The sequence below is a fragment of the Colobus angolensis genome, unplaced genomic scaffold (assembly GCF_000951035.1).
Source record: "Colobus angolensis palliatus isolate OR3802 unplaced genomic scaffold, Cang.pa_1.0 Scaffold682, whole genome shotgun sequence".
Taxonomy (NCBI): domain Eukaryota; kingdom Metazoa; phylum Chordata; class Mammalia; order Primates; family Cercopithecidae; genus Colobus; species Colobus angolensis.
The window spans coordinates 632,327-651,070 of record NW_012120510.1 but is presented as its reverse complement, the minus strand read 5'-3'; positions in this window follow the sequence as shown (position 1 = coordinate 651,070).

The window sequence follows — 18,744 nt, the reverse complement described above, 5'->3', positions numbered from 1 at the left end:
TGAAATTAAAGGCCTAAATAAGTGGAAGGATATACCATGTTCATTGATTAGAATGGAGAGGGCCAACCAGTTATTCCCACAATATGAAAAGTTATATTTATATAAGAAAACTTATTTTAAATTTCCCTAAAGTTGTCTTGTGAGATTTGATAATGAAATGCAGGTAAAGTACTTAATATAGTATCTGGCATACAGTAAGCATGCAACAAACCTTACCTATTATTATTATTACTGCTTTCTCTGCTATAAAATTTCATCTGTTTCTTCCAGCATTAGCTTTCGTTTTTAAAACTAATAGAAACTTCTACTTCCACAGATTTTTTTGAAGATCTTCCTGAATCTGAACAGATAGGCTCTTCCTACCTTCTACATAAACTTGGAACACAGAATGCTAGAGTTGGCCATATAAAGCAGCTAATTAATTTCCATGACTGAGTAAATGAGTTGTTCTGGCTTCCTTTACAGGTAGGGATGAATATCACAACAAAAATCAGCCACATCTCCCTTGTCACATTTCTTGGCTACTAATCTCCTTCAGGGAAAAATAAAATAAACTCAAAATATGGTTCTTATGAACCAGAAGCACCATAAAGATTAAGAAACAAAAAACTCTTAAAACCACTTTCACGCTGTAATAGTATAACATAAAAATTATTATTCAGTGTGTAAGTAAAATTAGACAGTGAAGAAAATCTACGTGAATAAAATACCTACGGATAGGAACCAATAGCCCACAACTGTTTTTATACCTAGATTTCTCTGAATAGAAACCTAAGTTTGGTAAGACACTTTTTGCCACCTCTTTAGAGAGAACACCATTAGTGGAGTCTGGTCTTATAATAACTAATTTCACTTCCTAAGGATTTTCTACATGTGATGATGAGGTAAAATTATGAATCAAGATTTAATATGAAAAGGTGAAGAGAAATAATCCTCTTTTAATAAAATAAGCTAAAACTTGGAGAAGGATCAAGAATTCAGTCTTGCTCAGCCTTTCTTGGGACACTCGTTTGACCTTCCCAAGAAAACCGAAAAGAAACAAGCTGTGATGGGTAATTTCTTTTGGAGCTAAGTAATGGAGCCATTATGCAATGATAAATCAAGGGAAGAGTCTTTTCCAGTAATGTGATTAGTAATCCCAGGGTCAGAGGCAGTGGCAAGCAGAGGATCTGATGACGTAAGTTTATAGTCTTCAAGGCCTAATCACGTCTGCTACTAAACTAGCTCAAATTGTATCATTTTTATTATACTAGCAGCCAACCAACCAGCTAGGTCAAAATGAGGGGAAAAAAATCCTGGGGCAAGTGTGTTTGGCCAAAAATACCTTATCTGGTTTGGTGGCAATTGAATAACAACGTCTCTGGTGAGCTGCTAATGAAATCCTCTTCTCTTAGCATCTAATCAAAATTCACAGCCAGAAGCAATATGGAATGAATATTCCAGCTAAAGCATTAATTATTCTGGTGATAAAATTGTCTCCACAGTGGGCTTCAAGCAGGCACATTCTTAGTGACCAGAAATGCTTAAAACATCATGTTCACCCTTTGATGTCTGAACACTCCAAATTAGAAAGGAGGGAGGGCAAGCAAGCCATCTATTCCCCCACAGGGCCTAGTGGGCAGCATGAACATCAGTGAGAGCAAAGCATGTGCACTTATAGCTCTTGTCCTTCAAACTCTGGGAAAAATAACACTAAGATTTCAAAAGTCATGAACATAGGAACTAAGCCTAATTTAAAAGATTAATAGTTTTATCCCCATTTAGTTAACCATAAGTAGATTGTGGTTGTTCTATATAATTTACCTGCAGAACATTAGTATTTGTTCAAATCAGAACAACCTTATAACTATTCATTAATTGTAATGTTTTCTCTAAATATAGAAGTGCCATTGGCAAGGCCGTGAACATAAAGTATCACAGGCACCACCACTGTCAGAAGGAAAACACTTCAGCATTCTTAGTACTTGCAGAGTTCTGGGCATGGTGATCTGGAGAGAAATTCAATATAATTTACCCACCATCTGGTCTATGTTCTGCTTGTTTTCTTATGACAACTATACATGGCTTTCAACTGTTATTTCAAGAAGAACCATGTTGTATAATTTAAGGCCAATAAGTAATGGTAGATGCTCAGAGTCCTGGTTGGGAAAAGATTAGTTTAATATTAATGACAATAACAATATTAGTAACAATAATTAGTGAGCACTGGTACCAGATACTTTAGTAAACACTTTATATGGATTATATAATTTAACCCTCATATTAACCCTATGATAGGCAGGGCACTGGGCTCATGCCTATAATCCCAGCACTCTGGGAGGCTGAGGTAGGAGAGTTGCTTGAGTCCAAGAGAACAAGACCAGCCTGGGCAACATAGTGGGACCCCCATCTCTACAAAAAGTTTTTCTACAAATATTAGCCAAGAGTGGTGGTGGCACACACCTGGGGTCCCAGATACTTGGGAGGCTGAGGTGGGACGGTCTTTTGGGCCTGTGAGTTTGAGGTTGCAGAGAGCCATGACCCCCAGCCTGGGCAACTGAGTGACAGCCTGTCTCAAAAAACAAATAAACAAACACAAACAAACAAAAAATAAACAAACAAAAAACCCTATGATAATAACATATCATTGTTCTTATTTAGAGATGAAGAAACCTGATGCTTAAAGAAATGTATAAGTTAGGTCACATAGCTAAGAAGTTGAGGAACTAAGTTAATAGCCTATGGCCAAATGAGTTCAGAGTTCAGTTCAGCTCTACCCTCTTGGCAGATAAGTAGCAGTAGAAATGAGTCTAACAGGCACTGAGTGTTGACATTGTTCTGAGTGCTTTAGCTTATGGAATTTGCACAATTCTGAGGTAAATATTTATTGCATTATTATTATTTCCATTTCACTGAACAGAGGAAATAGAGACACAAACAGACTCTTAGTTGACCAAAGTCAACACAACTATCTAGAACTGGAATTTTAAAACTCTACGGTCTGTGAGGTTCACACTATTTGGTGAACTATTTCTAAAACCATTATTCTTTGCTTACTCACAATGTTTCCCTTGGTTTTCTAGGCAATTGGAAGATGTATGAAATTACCTTTTTGTGTGGTATGAATTTCAGGGTAGTCTGTAATTATTTTTCATGGGAACAAAATAGACTGGGGATCAAAAATAAATAGCCTAATTATGATTTAGGTAAAATTAGTTATAATTAGTTTATGTGACCTTGATGTATCTTTTCATTTTTCCTGAACTTGATTTCCTTGGTTATAAAATGAAGGGTTTATACTAGGTGACTTACAAGAATCCTGCAAGTGAAAACTTCTCAATCCTCGCCATTCTTCTAAGTATATGAGTGTGTGAGCACTCAACCTGTTATAAATTTTATTTTTCTAAAGCTAATGCAAGGGTAACTAACTTTCTTATTGAACTCTGTTTACCTATGTTTGGGGGCTAACCCGATGATGTACTTCTGAATAGGTAAAACTTTACTTGCAGGGAATGTCCTAGCAGGAAAATACACATCACCTTTCCTGGAAATCACTTTTGGCGTATTTGCAGTAAAAGGCCAGTCAACAAACCTTTCCCTCCATAAGCCTTGGAGAAAATCATTAGCATTAATTAACCATGGGAAATTGGACTTTACAATATGAACTTTGCAAAGCATCTGTGGAAATAAAGTTCTGATACTCAAGCATGCCCTCATTTCATAGATATCTTTAAACTGTCTTCTAAAAGCTAATATACTCTGGGAGGCTCAGGAGATATTCCCCAAGAATGGGTACAAAGAGCAAGAAATAATCACCCTGTTTCTTGGGCTTAGGTAGAAAAAATGAATCTCAGAAAATGATGAGTAGGAATGTGTCTGAGACAGTGAAGCTGTAAAAGACATACTTCCCACTGATGAAGAAATGTGCTTCCAAGAAGAGCTGCACTCCAAGAGGGAGTTAAAGACGCTTAAAGACAAGTATCATTATTTTTGAATGAAGAAGTACACAAAAGCTATCTATGGTGACTAATTCCTTGAAAAGCATGTTTCTATTCTAAAACTATTCCAAGAGTGAAATAAATGTTTGCATTTCCTACAGAAGTCCGAGGAAATAACCAAAAGATGTAAAACAGGCGATTGGTGGATTAAATGTGCCACGGCCATACAATGGAATGCTGCACAATCATTCAACATAATACTCTAGGAATATTTAATAGAAAGATGTTCACTATTTATTTTGGATTTAAAAATATGTCCCAAAACAATAACCCAGTGATAGTGCCATTTTGCAATATGTGAGTGTAGTGCGTGTAAGTATGTATACCAATGTGATAGCTGATTACTTATTATTTTATTAGTTTATGTGCATTTTATAATTTTTTGGTAATAAGCATGTATTAATTCTTTAATGAAAGCAAATATATATTTAAAGTAGCCTAAGAAGGCAGATTCTGTGTGCAATGAACAAGACATAATATATCTCAAATGGCACAATTTCTTAGATTAGGAGTTTGTTGCTCTACATTGAAGCTTTCCTTGGTAAAGGTGTCCTGAGCTCTGAACTACTTCTGCTAGGCTGTCAATAAAACACCCCTGCTTGGTAGGCTTAATATGATCCACCTTTCGACATCCACACAATAGCTGAGTGGGACCAAGTGTTCACTGTTTATCTAAGCAGGGAGTCTTATGCTGACTGTGGCTGTCTCTACATCAGCGCTGTAACAGCTCTGGGAGTGGAGAATTGTTATGACATGGCTTTTCAATATCGCAACCATAAAATAACCACTTGAACTCACCCATGATATTTAACCCTGTCACTGGCAAGATCAGACTTACAGCTGGAGCCAAAATGTCTGTAGTTTCCTTGAATCATGCTTTAAAAGGAGAAAGCACATTAGAGACCAAAATGTGGAACTCCGGGAACGCACATCTATTAAATACCTTATTTTGTTAGTGGCAAAAGTATTAGTAACCAGAAAAATGAAAGAAACCAAGACAGAAGCCACCACATTAAAATATGTCCTAAGACAGCTTTAAATCCAATAGACAGAAAACACAGGAGAAAAAATGGTTGGCTGAAAACTCTTCAGATTTATCCTTTTGAAAATTATTCTTTCAAAACGTGTTCTCATTTTCTAAGTGAAAATAAGTAATAAAATTCATGTATTACTAAACAAATGCTATATAGACACTCAAGTAAGGTACTACCATACAGCTCCATAATGGTCAAGTTGACAGCATTGCAAAGGCAGGAGTGCGTAACAGCAGGCTGAGTAGATGGCAACTCCTGGAATTGCGCAACGTGACAGCACCAAGTGACTTTCTGTATTCATAGTACATTACGGAGCCATTTCTCCACTGTACAGATTGTATTTGATTTTTAGAAGTAGCCGGTGAAGCATATAGAGCAATGATGATTGCTGATTCTATTTTTCTGGTAAGGATACTGAGGTTAATGATTACCCACAACCAGAGGCACTCAGCGCTTGAAAATGAGATTTCTGACTCCAAAGTGAAAATACGTAACTCTCGAAAAGACAGAAATTTCAGTTTAGTAAATTATTGTTCTGTTACCCATTACATAAAACAAGAAAATTATTGAGTTTTTTAAAAAAATTAAAGTTCTAGAATGTTTTTGTTTCCTGAACATCCACCACCTTTTTATTTTCCAGAAAACAGTTTCTTTATATTTTTAATTGAGGTAAAATGTATATAACATAAAGTTATCCATTTTAAAGTGAACAATTCAGTGACATTTAATACATTGACAACTTTTCCCCCACCAGCACCTCTATGTACTTCCAAAGTATTTTCATCACCTAAAATAAAAATAAAACTTTATACCTGTTAAGCAATTAGTCTCTTCCCCAAACCCTTCTGTGTTCTATATTTACAAATTTACTTACTTTGGCTATTTCATATAAATAAAAATATATACTATGTAACCTTGTGTTAGCCTCTAACATATAAGTAGGGAGGATGGGGATGAAAATTCTAGCAAAACATTTTCTATGGAGATAACATAACCCTCAACTAGGACATGGAGAGAGAGAGATCTCTGTGTCTATGGCTGCACCCACATAGAGTGGAGTTTCCATTGTATTGAGCTGAAAGCGGGTAATAAAGATGTGAATCATGATTCAAACGCCAGATACACTAACTATTCTTACCAAGTTGTAGTAAATTTTCTTTTAAAAAAGCTTCTGCATTTGTGTATGCTCTTAGGACAATCTCCAGAGAATTAAATGGTTGTTTCATGTAAATTTTATTAGTTATGCTAATTTCACAGGGGAACAGGACAACAAAACTCTTTTCACTTTCATTGTGGCTCTTTGCTATTTTAATGCTAGAAATAAACCTGGTTATTGAGCAGGCCCAGGCTCAAAAATAATCTTGAAATATTTGGAATTGGTAAGAACCTTAAAGGTCAGCTAATATACTAACTCAACCATCTTACTCAGTATTTTTACAGATTTTTGTAAAGCGGACATTTAGAAAGAATAAGGAGTATCCTAGCCACACAGCTTTTTAATGCCAAATGGAGGAGTAAGAGGAGATCATATATGGGGAAATTTGTAGATTCCACCTTAAAAAGGTGCTATATTTATCATGCAATAAGTTTATTTCTTGTCCTACTAGACGGTTTGTGTGACTTTCTAGACTCATTTTCCCTAAGTGGCTCCTGAGTGGTTTCTTTTTGGTGCCCTGATGTACCAAACAGTATATCTGTTATTAGCTTCAATGCATGAGGCACGACTGAAATAACACCGGTTTAAATTTTATAAGGAAAGGTGCAGCAGTATTGTAGAGTTGTTTCTTTTATGAGCACTCATACCCTCACATGTATAATTTGCATGTGTATTTAAATACAGGAATGTTATATTCATAAGTAGACATAGACGTAAAAATAACAGGGTGGCTTTTTCCCATTTCTCATAGGTCCAGAAAAAATAACACATTTAAGGAATGTTTAAACTCATAAAGAACAACTGTGTTATAAATATGTATTCCTAAAGGAAAAATTAAGAATTTAAAGTTAAGTCATGGATCCGATTTTAATATCATAATACTGTTTTTAGCATGATCCCTAAAATATTTATCTCAATATCCAATAGATCAAAACAGAATGCATCAATGTATTAATCTTTTGAAAAGTAGCTAAGATAAGTCACTCAGTGCCTCCAGGATGTTTGTGAAATGGGACAGTAAAAAAGAAAATATTTTGGAAAATGTATAATAAAATGTACTCTGCCTAATAAAAATATCCTGGGGAGAAAAAAAGCATATTGAAGATCTACATGCATATTTCAAAAATACTTCTAGTTCATAGGATTAAAGAGTCAAAAAAGATAACCAAAAAGTTTTATCTTCTCCGCTGATTAACACTTCCAGTGAGCCCTGAGATTTCTCCTTTGCTAACTTTACAGAACTGTGGTAAAATTAAGATTTTTGCATTCTTCAGTTGAGGATTTATGTACTGGGCTTCTGGCCATGTCATTATATGATTGCATAAAACTAAAACCTATCGATTCTAATTTATGTTCATATTATCCAACTTAAAAAATTACCTATCCTGATTTCACTTGAAAAGGAAGAAATTTCTCAAATGTCACAGTAAAGATTATTATAACAATGAGACAGCAACCTCAAAATTTTAGATAAATTTACTTATTTTTTTCTGCCTGAAGGAAAGAGAAGGAGAAACAGAAAATAATAAGGTACTGCAGATGAAAAGCTCCACTCACTCATCTGTTCATGTCTTGAAGTTGTAAATATTATTTTCTATATCTTATTGCAGAAAATGTGTGAACAACCAGCCAATAACTTGAGAAAGCTATCTGGACTTTCCCTTAGAATTGTCTTGCTCTGTGGCTATTGGTTTGTGTTTCCTAGAAGTGTATATTTATTTTGCATGACCAGGGGTTTCTTGTGCCTCAGAAAAGCCGTAGGACACAGAGGATCACGTGGTAATTTATACCGTTTGTCACAAGGAAGCTTTGGATAAAGATACTGTTTGATATGTTAGACAGAGAGTGAATGGGCTCAACGCAACTGGCAGGGAAGAAATAAGTGAGACAAAGTTTTCACCCGCGTTTAGTTATGGAAAGAATCCAGAAACTTTCAAAAATAAAATCTGTATATTGATTTCATATTGTGAGGCCAGCCATCTAGAAGGCTTGATCTAGGCTATGAGAACTCACTGGAATCCATAGACAGGTGGTCTATGACTTCCTTAGTATCATATGTAAAATGTGATGTGTTTGTATACATGCTAATATTTCCACAGAGAGAGCTCATGGCTTCTGTAATATGCAACTCCGGGAGTTTCATGATTTATTCAATAGTTGGTCCCAACTCTATGCCATGCTAGACACTGGGTGTGCTTGTATCTATTATCTCTTTTTGTTTAAAAAAAAAATCCCCGGGCTCATAGGCTTTCTTGCTCTGCTACAATGAAATACCTGAGACTGGGTAATTTATAAAGAAAAGAAGCTTAATTCACTCATGGTTCTGCAAGCTGTACAGGAAGCATGGTGCTGGTATCTGCTTGGCTTCTGGGAAGGCCTCAGGAAGCTTACAATCATAGCAGAAGCCAAAAAGGGAATTGGCCTATCACATGGTGAAAGCAGGAGCAAGGGGGGAGGGAGGTGTCACACACTTCTAAACAACCATATCTCATGGAGAACTTATGTGAGAACAGCACCAACCCATGAATGATCGATCCCCATTACCCAACACCTTCCACCAGGCCTTACCTCCAACACTAGGGATTATACTTCAAGAGGAAATTTGGAGGGGTAATCCATACTATATCATTCTTCCCCTGGCCCCTCAAGTCTCATGTACTTCTCACATTGAAAAATACAATCATCCCTTCTCAATAGTTCTTCAAAAGTCCTAACTTTTGCATTTCAGTGTTACTCAAAATTCCAAAGTCCTAAGTCTAAAGTTTCATCTGGAAATGAGTTATTTTTGCCTAAAAATTTGCAAAACTGAAACAAGTTATTTACTTCCAAGATTCAATGGGAGCACAGGAATTTGGTAAACATTTCTATTCCAAAAGGCAGAAATTGGCCAAAAGAAAGGGGCTACAAGGCCCCATGTAAGTCTGAAACCTAGCAGGGCAGTCATTAAACCTTCAAGCTCTGAAATAATGTCCTTTGACTCCATGTCCAATATCCAGGGCACACTGCTGCAAAGGGCGGGCTCCTAAGGCTTTGGGTGGCTCTGTCCTTGTGTCTCTGCAAGGTTCAGTCCCTGTGACTGCTGTCATGTGTTGGAGCTGAGTTCCTGAGACTTTTCCAGGCACAAGGTGCAAGCTGCCCATGGATCTACACTTCTGGGGTCTGGAAAACCGTGGCTCCCTTCTCACAGCTCCACTAAGCAGTCCCCCAGAGGGGAGTCTGTCTGGGTCCCCCGGCCTCATATTTCTCCTTGGCACTACCTTAGTAGAGGTTCTCTGTGAGGGCTCCATTCCTGCAGCAGGCTTCTGCCTGGGTCACCATACTTTTTCATACACCCCCTGAAATCTAGGCAGAAGCTGCCAGTCCTTCACTTTTGCACTCTGTGTGCCTTTGGGCTTAACAATACATGGAAGCTGCCAAGGTTTATGGTGGGTTGTACTTTCTGGAGCAGCAGCCTGAGCTGTATCCGGGACCCTTTGAGCCTCAGCTAGAGGCAGAATGGTCAAGATGCAAAGAGCAGTCTCCTGGTGTGGTACAGAACAGTGGCACCCTGGGCCATGTTCAAGAGACTCTTGGGTTCTCCTTGGCCTCCAGGGTCTGTGATGGGAGGGGCTATCTACAAGATTTCTGAAATACCTTCAAGACCTTTTTCCCATTGTCTTAGATGTTAGCACTAGGCTCCTTTTTAGTTAAGCAAATCTCTCTGGCAAGTGGTTGCTCTATAGCTCTCTTGAATTCCTCTCCTGATAATGCTTATTTTTTCTCTGCCATATGTGCAGGCTGCAAATTCTCCAAATTTTTATGTTCTGCTTTCCTTTTAAATATACATTTCAACTTTAAGTCATTTATTGGCTCCCACATCTGAGCATAGATTTCTAGAAGCAGTCAGACCACATCTCAAATGCTTTGCTGATTGAAATTTCTTCCACCAGATACCCTAAGTCATCACTCTTAAGTTCATATTTCAACAGATCCCTAAGGAATGGAGATAATACAGCCAAGTTCTTTGCTAAGGCACAACAGGATGATCTTTGCTCCAGTTCCCAGTAAGTTTCTCATTTCCATCTGAGACCTCATCAGCCTGAACTTCACAGTCAATATCACTATCAGCATTTCAGTTACTACCATGTAATAGTCTCTAAGAATTTCCAACTTTCCCTCACCTTCCTGTCTTCTGAGCTCTCCAAACTCTTCCAGCCTCTATCTGTTACCCAGTTGTAAAACTGCTTCCACATTGCCAGGTATCTTTATAACAATGGAGGAATGACCTAACACAAAAAATTGGTACCAGAAGTGAGGTATTGCTGAAAAGAATCAGATCTTGTGAAAACCCATTATGGTGAAGATAGCACAACGCCATAAAGGATCTACCCACATGATGCAAACACATCCCACTAGGTTCCCCCTCCAACACCAGGGATTACATCTCAACATGAGATTTGAAGGAGACATCCAAAGTATATGAAGCAGTAATCATTTACTTTTTCTTATGAATCTATGTGTCACCTGGGCTGTCCTTACAACATTTCTCATGCATTTGTGGACTGCTGGTACATTGGCTGAAATTGTGAGGTTTAGGACAGCCTCCCACATATGCCTGGCAGTTGTCTGCTGGGGGCAATGGTAGTGGCTGAGACATTGCATGTCTTTCATCGTCCAGCAGGTTAACTTAGGCTTACCAATATTGCAGTAACAGGGGATCCAGAAAAAAATCAAAGCATGTACAGCTTTCGGAGGTCTAGGCATGAATTCAGAATACCATATTGTCCCTTTATTTTCACCAGTGCAAGTCACAAGTTTAACCCAGATTAAAGAGGTGGAGAAACAGTCTACCTCCTGATCAGAGAATGTTCAAAATCACACTGCAAAGAGCATGATACAAGGAGTAAAAAAATCAAGGGCATGCGTGCATTCTCCCAGTGATTGTTCAAAAGATTGGCTCCAGTTGATTACCATGCTTTTTATCCACGCCACTGCCAAGATCTCATCATGTGCACAACGTATTTCCACACTCTGGCTTTATTGTTGGCCATGTACCTTGATTTGGCTAAGACATGCAGATGGAATTCTAAGTGTGTCAATTCTGAACCTAGACCTTAGGAAAAATTGTCTGTTCTGCTTGTCCACTTTTTATTATTTTTATTTTTGGTGGGTACATAGTGGGTGCATATATTTATGGGTTGCATGAGACAGTTTGATATATGCATGCAGTCTGTAATAATCACATATGGGTAAATGGGCATGTCTATCCCCTGAGCATTTATCCTTTGTGTTACAAATACTCCAATTATACACTTTTTTATTTTTAAATGTACCACTAAATTATTTTTGACTATAGTGACCCTATTGTGCTAACAAATACTAGCTGTCATTCATTCTTTTTTTTTTTTTTTCCCATAAGCATCCCGAATTCCTCACACACTCCACCACACTTCCCAGCCTCAGGTAACCAACTCTCTACTCTTTATCTCCATAAGTTTAGCTATTTTAATTTTCAGTTCCCACAAATAAGTGAGAACACATGAAATTTATCTCTTTTTTTTGCCTGATTTATTTTACTTAACAAAATGACCTCTAATTCCATCTATGTTGTTGCCAATGACAGGATCTCACTCTTTAATATGGCTAAATAGTATGCCATTGTGTATATATACCACATTTTCCTTATTCAGTTATCTGTTGGTGGACACTTAGGTTTCTTCCAAATCTTGGCTATTGTGAACAGTGATGCAATAAATTTGGGAGTGTGGATACCTCTTCTATATACTAATTTTCTTAGACTAAATTTTTATATACTAATTTATATACTAATACACATAACTAGGAGTGAAATTGCTAGATTTTGTGGTAGATCTATTTTTAGTTTTTCGAGGAACCTCCATACTGTTCTCCATAGTGGTTGTACTAGTTTATATTCCTAGCAACACTGTATGAGGGTTCCTTTTTCTCTGCATCCTTGTCAGCATCTGTTATTGCCTATTCAGATTTTGGATTCCTTCATGGTTTAATCTTGGTGGGTTGTAAGTGTCTTTTATCCACACCATTGCCAGGGGCTCATCATGGGCACATTGTATTTCCATATTCTGACTTTATTGTTGGCCATGTACCTTGACTTGGCTAAGACATGCAGGTGGAAGTCCAAGTGTGTCAAGGAATTTATCAATTTCTGCTAGATTTTCCAATGTATTGGCATATAGTTGCTCATAGTAGACACTAGTTATCTTTTAAATTTCTGTTGTATTAGTTGTAATGTCTCCTTTCCCATCGCAGATATTATTTGAGTCTTCCCTAATTTTTTCTTAATCTGGTTAAAGTTGTGCCAATTTTGTTTATCTTTCTTAAAAACCTTTTTTATATATATTTCAGGGATCTTTTATATTGTTTTCTTCATTTCAAATTTATTTATTTCTGGTATGATCTTTATTTATTTTCTTCTACTAATTTTAGGTTTGGTTTCCTCTTGCTTCCATTCTTTAAGATGCTTTGTTGTTTATTTGAAGTGTTTCAAGTGATGTAGGCACTTAATAGCTATATACTTCCCTGCTTGTCCTTTTACATCTTGTCATTGCCATATAAAAAACAAGTCCCAGAAGAAAGATGAGAGAAGTGTGGAGCAAGATCCAGACCTGCTGAATTGCACTGTGAAAAAGATGATCCCAGCCACCACAGTCTCAACAAGAGACATCTCTGCTGATCCACAGGTTCATGAGTACGGACAGCATTGTTGGCAGTGGTGGCAATAGCCAAATGATATACCAAAGAGATTATAGTGTGAAAGATACACAAGATCACTTCCTTCATGGAGCCTGCAATCCAATAGGGAGAAACACATATAAATGAATAAACAAAAATATATAAAAATAATTAGTGTTATGAATAAAGTGAAATGAGCAAGAGGCTGGTAACAGAGCTTGTTTTACAAGGGTGACTAAAGACTGCTCACAATATTTTTTTTTTTGCATTTTTAAATACATATCGGTGGTGTCAACAGAGCCTCAGTCACAGAAGCCTGTGCTATAGAAAATGGTTGCCACTTTACTGCATTTTTTTAAAGATACCCTAGTTCTTAAACTTTAACTGTGGCTCTGACAATTCTCAATGGAGTTTAATATTAGTGAACGATAAAGTGACTGGTATATGGTGAATATGCCAATAAATAAAAGTTGGTATAATTTTAGAACATCATAGTGGGTTATAAGTAAAATATTGCTGCTCATTTTACTTTTGTTAATGAGTCAGATAAAATTTATGTATGTTCAATGTTTTACTCACTTGTTCTGGCATATTTGGGCAAACTGAAATTTATGTGCCACTGCCTCCCTTGAGCACACCACTAGGTTTTACTGAAAATGAGTAATTATTGCTTCTTGGCTAGATGGACAATTCCAAAATAAACGGAAGAAATCTTAAAGCAACAATAGCTTGGCTTCCAATAATGAGTTTAAGAGAAGAGAATAAAGCTTTCTCACCTATAGTGATTTTGATTCATCCCTTTAAATAGAAGATACTCCACATTATTTTCATTTAGCTTACTTCAGCCCAGTAAGTATTTATTGAAAGCTAAACAGGAAGAAGAGAAGGAAGAGAGAAGGGGAGGAGGAGAAGGAGTAGGAGGAGAGAAGTAGGACAAAGAAGAGGAAAGGCATAGAGGAGGAGGTCAATCTAAAAGGTAAGAGCCAACGCCTATACCAAAAGGTGAAATACAAGCTGTCCGAATCAGTGATTATCATACCATCAGCTTATCCCACAATGAGCTCAGATCATTACAAATTCATATTTATACCATTTTGACTAAATCCCAATTTCTTTGAGATTTTACCAATATATTAAATATTTAATATATTAAAAGTGAGTGTCACCATTTTTCCAGGCAGACTTTTCTGCCTAACTATCGCTCACATTTACCAATATCTTACTTTAAATTTGATTTGTAGATCACGTTCTACCCATTTACCCTCTTGGATTTGCCTGTTTGGTGGTTCAGGATTACTCTCTACTTAGTTCGTGTCGGTTTACACTAAGTGTAGGTAAACTCTACTTAGTTTGTGTCGGTTTGTGTCAAAGAACTCTATAAAGTTCTTCTATCTCCACAGGAAAGATAAAAAAGCCCGCTTCTTCTTTTGCCACTGAAGATGCCTAGATCTGTGCTGGAAAGAAGCCAGTCCCCATCACTGGAATCTATCAGCATGCTGGAATGAATATGCAGTAAGGCAGACTTGACATGAAGCAGAAAGAGTAAACATATTGCTCAATCACCACTAAATCACAATGTGGCCTTGTCCATATGCACGTGGCCTGCAGACCTAGTCATTATCCTTCCTTGCCCTCTGTCTAGGACAGACAGGCACAGTTGGTCCCACCTTTCAGACTTTGACTTACTTCATTCAAATATTCCTATAAAATGGTTCCTGATTTCACAATTTTCATCAGTTTCTTTGCCCCCAGAAATGAATGGCTTCTATTGGAAGCAACAATATGTTAAAAATTAACTAATTGCCAAATAACACTTGGGAAAGCATTATTACAAACAAGTATCAGTTGCCAGTAACTAGACTTTGTCTCTTATCTCAAATCTGGATTAAGGACATCTACTGGTAAATAAATATACATCTCTTCAAGACATCACTGTCACAATTGCCATTTCATGCCTGTCTTGAGTCGCAATCTTTCCTTTGGTTATAATATTATACCTTTGCACATCCTGAAACCTTACTGACATTATTTTTGCAGAGGAAAATGCAGAGGAAGTTTCAAATTGTTGGAAAATCATCTGGTACCAGGAGGCAAGGCAGACACCTAATAGTTGCAGAGCCCATGAGCAACAGGTGGGCAATCACTGTTTATTATTATCCACCAGGTGGGAAATCATATTTTATTTGATTTTTTTGAGATTTGAGCTGTTGTAATGATTCCCAGAAGGAGAATATGCCCTCACTAGACCTGAGCTGGGCTCATGCCTACAGTCATGTTATGCTTTCCGGATGATGTGGTCCAACCACGCTCTCATCAAAGTGACATTTCACAGTCCAGCTGCCACGTCTGTCTGGCTCTGAAATAGAGGATGGCCCACAATACCATCACTGGCCCTGATTTGAAATGTGCATAACTCTTAGGAAAGTGTGACCACCAAAAGGAAGAGAGGAAATACCATGGGGAGCTATTGAAATCACACTTATGCAGAGAGGTCTGGATAGAGGGGGAGGGGAAATGAGAGAGAAGAAGGAGAATAAAGCAGTGAGGAGAGAGAAAAGGCCTTATGTCTTGGGTCCATTGCTCCAGTTTTCTAACTGTGAGCTTCTTAGTAACGTCAGTGCTCCCATCATAAAACCCTCAAGGATTCTTCAAAGATTCTGTGAAGAAATACACAGCTCCTGGTCACATTTTGGCTGTTTCTCAAGAAAGCCAGAACTCTTCTCTTGAACCCGTGGGTTATCTTAGGGACTTGCCCTATAAAAATGGCGGGGGGGGGGGAACACCACATGGAGACAAATTTACACATCCTGTCTCCCTTCCTTATGTAGCACCAACACTATTATTACTGGATAAAAATTAAGTACTGAAAATCTGGGGCCCAGACTTAATTGTATTATTTATTCCAGATTCAATTAGACATTAAGTCATGTCTGCTCCTCCTGCTACATGCTGGGGTTTTGCTTTGAAGGGATGGCAAGAGAAGGGATGGGCATGATAGAAGACGATATACCTATGCAGAACTGTTTCCAGCACCACGGACAGTTGTCTTTAGACTAGTTGTCCAGTACCTGTGAGAAAAACATTTGCAAAAAATACCACCTATCAATTCCTTTAAAATTATTCTGAAAAATCGTTTTGATCTTTACTACTCTAATTTTTATATGGATCCCTTTGGTGGTGAAAATTATATCAGTAGCATGAGAAACTTTAGTGCCAATTTAGCAAATGATGTTAGTGTCTTTCATAGAAATTTTTTGAGTTCAGCATTATTTCTTTTCAATAAAATTTAATTGTATCTATGACCTCATTAGTAATATAACTTGCTTTGTATAAATAAATGTTTACATTTACTCCATATACATCTACTCCATTTTTATAAATAGTGTAACAGCAAGGAAACATCAGGAACTTTGCATGCTCTGGCCCACCGACTCGCATTCACAGTTTAAATTCTAGTGTTCAACAGCAGACTAAGGTGACATAGATAGCAACAATACACAGTATATTTCAAAACAGTTAGGAGACAGGATTTGAAATGTTCCAAAAACATAGAGATGATACGTATTCAAGGTGATGGATACTTCAAATACCCTGACTTGATTATTACATACTCTATGCATGTAACAAGTACTCTCATATACCTGATACATATATAAAATAGTATGTATCGCGGGGTCCGGTGGCTCAAGCCTGTAATCCCAGCACTTTGGGAGGCCAAGACAGGCGGACCACAAGGTCAGGAAATCGAGACCATCCTGACTAACACGATGAAACCCTGTCTCTACACTAAAAGTACAAAAGAAAAAAATTAGCTGGACGTGGTGGGGGGCGCCCATAGTCCCAGCTACTTCGGAGGCTGAGACAGGAGAATGGCCAGAACCCGGGAGGCGGAGCTTGCAGTGAGCCGAGATTGCGCCACTGCACTCCAACCTGGGTGACAGAGCAAGACTCCGTCTCAAAATAAATAAATAAATAAATAATAATAATATGTATCAATAGGTTTATATGTTAAAAACTAGAGGTTCTAGAGTATCACCCTGGACCAACTTGGGCCAGAATTTTGAAACTGTCTCCTGGGCCAACCATGCTTTTTAGAAACAGCAAAGGAGCTTCTTAAAATCACCAGTCTCCCCAATTATTCGTTCTAGTTTCTAGTTAATTTTCATTCTTGTCATGGCTATTAGTTACCTATTGTTGTATGTTGAGCTAAAAGAAAAGAGGTGTTAAACAAATAACAATGAAACAGGGAAAAAAAGTCTTTGGTTTTAACCTCAGAAATGATATTAACTAGCAAGGTGATCTTGGCAAGTCATTTAACTTTTTGGGCCTCGATCTCTTGAAATAGAGTGCTTTAGATTAAATTTCTGCATTCCATTCCAGCTGAAAATAGGTATGTGTATATTTTATAGTAGCCAAATTAATAACCTAAAATTAATCACATTCAGGATTTTAAACCATTCTACCATCAACTGGAATTCAGCAGTATTTGTTTTCTGTAGCTAGTTTAATGTTTAAGGTTTAATGTCAATTATCATCATGACAATTTTCAATTCAGATAGTTCTGTTACATATAATGAAAATCTTAAACCCAGTTAATAATTTCTATAAACAGAAAAGAAAGAAAGAATTGTTTTGTGTTATACTTAAGAATAAAAGCTAGGGGGAGAGCAAGATGGCCAACCAGATACAGTCAGATGGAAGAACTGCCACTGAGGGACTGAGATGACTGGCATCCTCCTAGCATCATCCTAATACCAAAACCTGGCAGAAACACCAAAACAACAACAAAAAGAAAACTTCAAGCTGATATCCTTTATGTACATGGATGCAAAAATCCTCCACAAAATACTGGCAAAGCAAATCCAGCAGCACATCTAAAAGCTAACACACCACAATAAAGCAGGCTTTATTGCCAGGATGCAAGGTTGGTTCAATATACACAGATGAATAAATGTGATTCATCACATAAACAGAACCAAAGACAAAAAACACATGATTATCTCAAGATGCAGAAAAGCCTTTTGATAAAACTCAATATCACTTCATGTTAAAAATTCTTAACAAACTAGACATTGAAGGAACATACTTCGAAATAATAAGATCCATCTATGATAACCCCCAGCCAACATGCCGAATGGGAAAAAGCTGGAAGAATTCCCCTTGAAACACAAGACAGGGATCCCCCTCTCTCACTACTCCTATTCAACATAGTGTTGGAAGTTCTGGTCAAAGCAATTAAGCAAGAGAAAGAGGGGAAAACAAATAGGAAAAGAGGCAGTCAAACTGTCTCTGTTTGCAAACAACATAATTCTATATCTAGAAACCCCATAATCTCACCCCAAAAGCTCCTTAAGCTGGGAAACAACTTCAACAAAGTCCCAGGATACAAAATCAGTGTGCAAAATTACTAGCACACTTACACATCAATGAAAGTCAAGCTAAGAGCAAAATCAGGAACGCAATCACATTCAAAATTGCCACAAAATAATAAAATACCTTGGATTACATCTAACGAGGCAGGTGTAATATCTCTACAAGGGGAACTACAAAACAGTATCCAAAGAAATAAGAGACGACAGAAACCAGTGGAAAAACATTCCATGCCCATGAATAGTAAGAATCAATATTGTTAAATGGCCATACTGCCCAAACAATTTATAGATTGAATGCTATTTCTCTTAAACTATCAACAACATTCTTTACATAACTAGAAAAAACTATTTTAAAATTCAACAACAACAACAAAAAAAGCCTGAATAGCCAAGGCAATCTAAGCAAAAATAACAAAGCTGGAGGCATCATGCTACCAGACTTCAAACTGTACTACAGGGCTACAGTAACAAAAACAGCATGGTACTGGTACAAAAACAGACACATAGACCAAGGG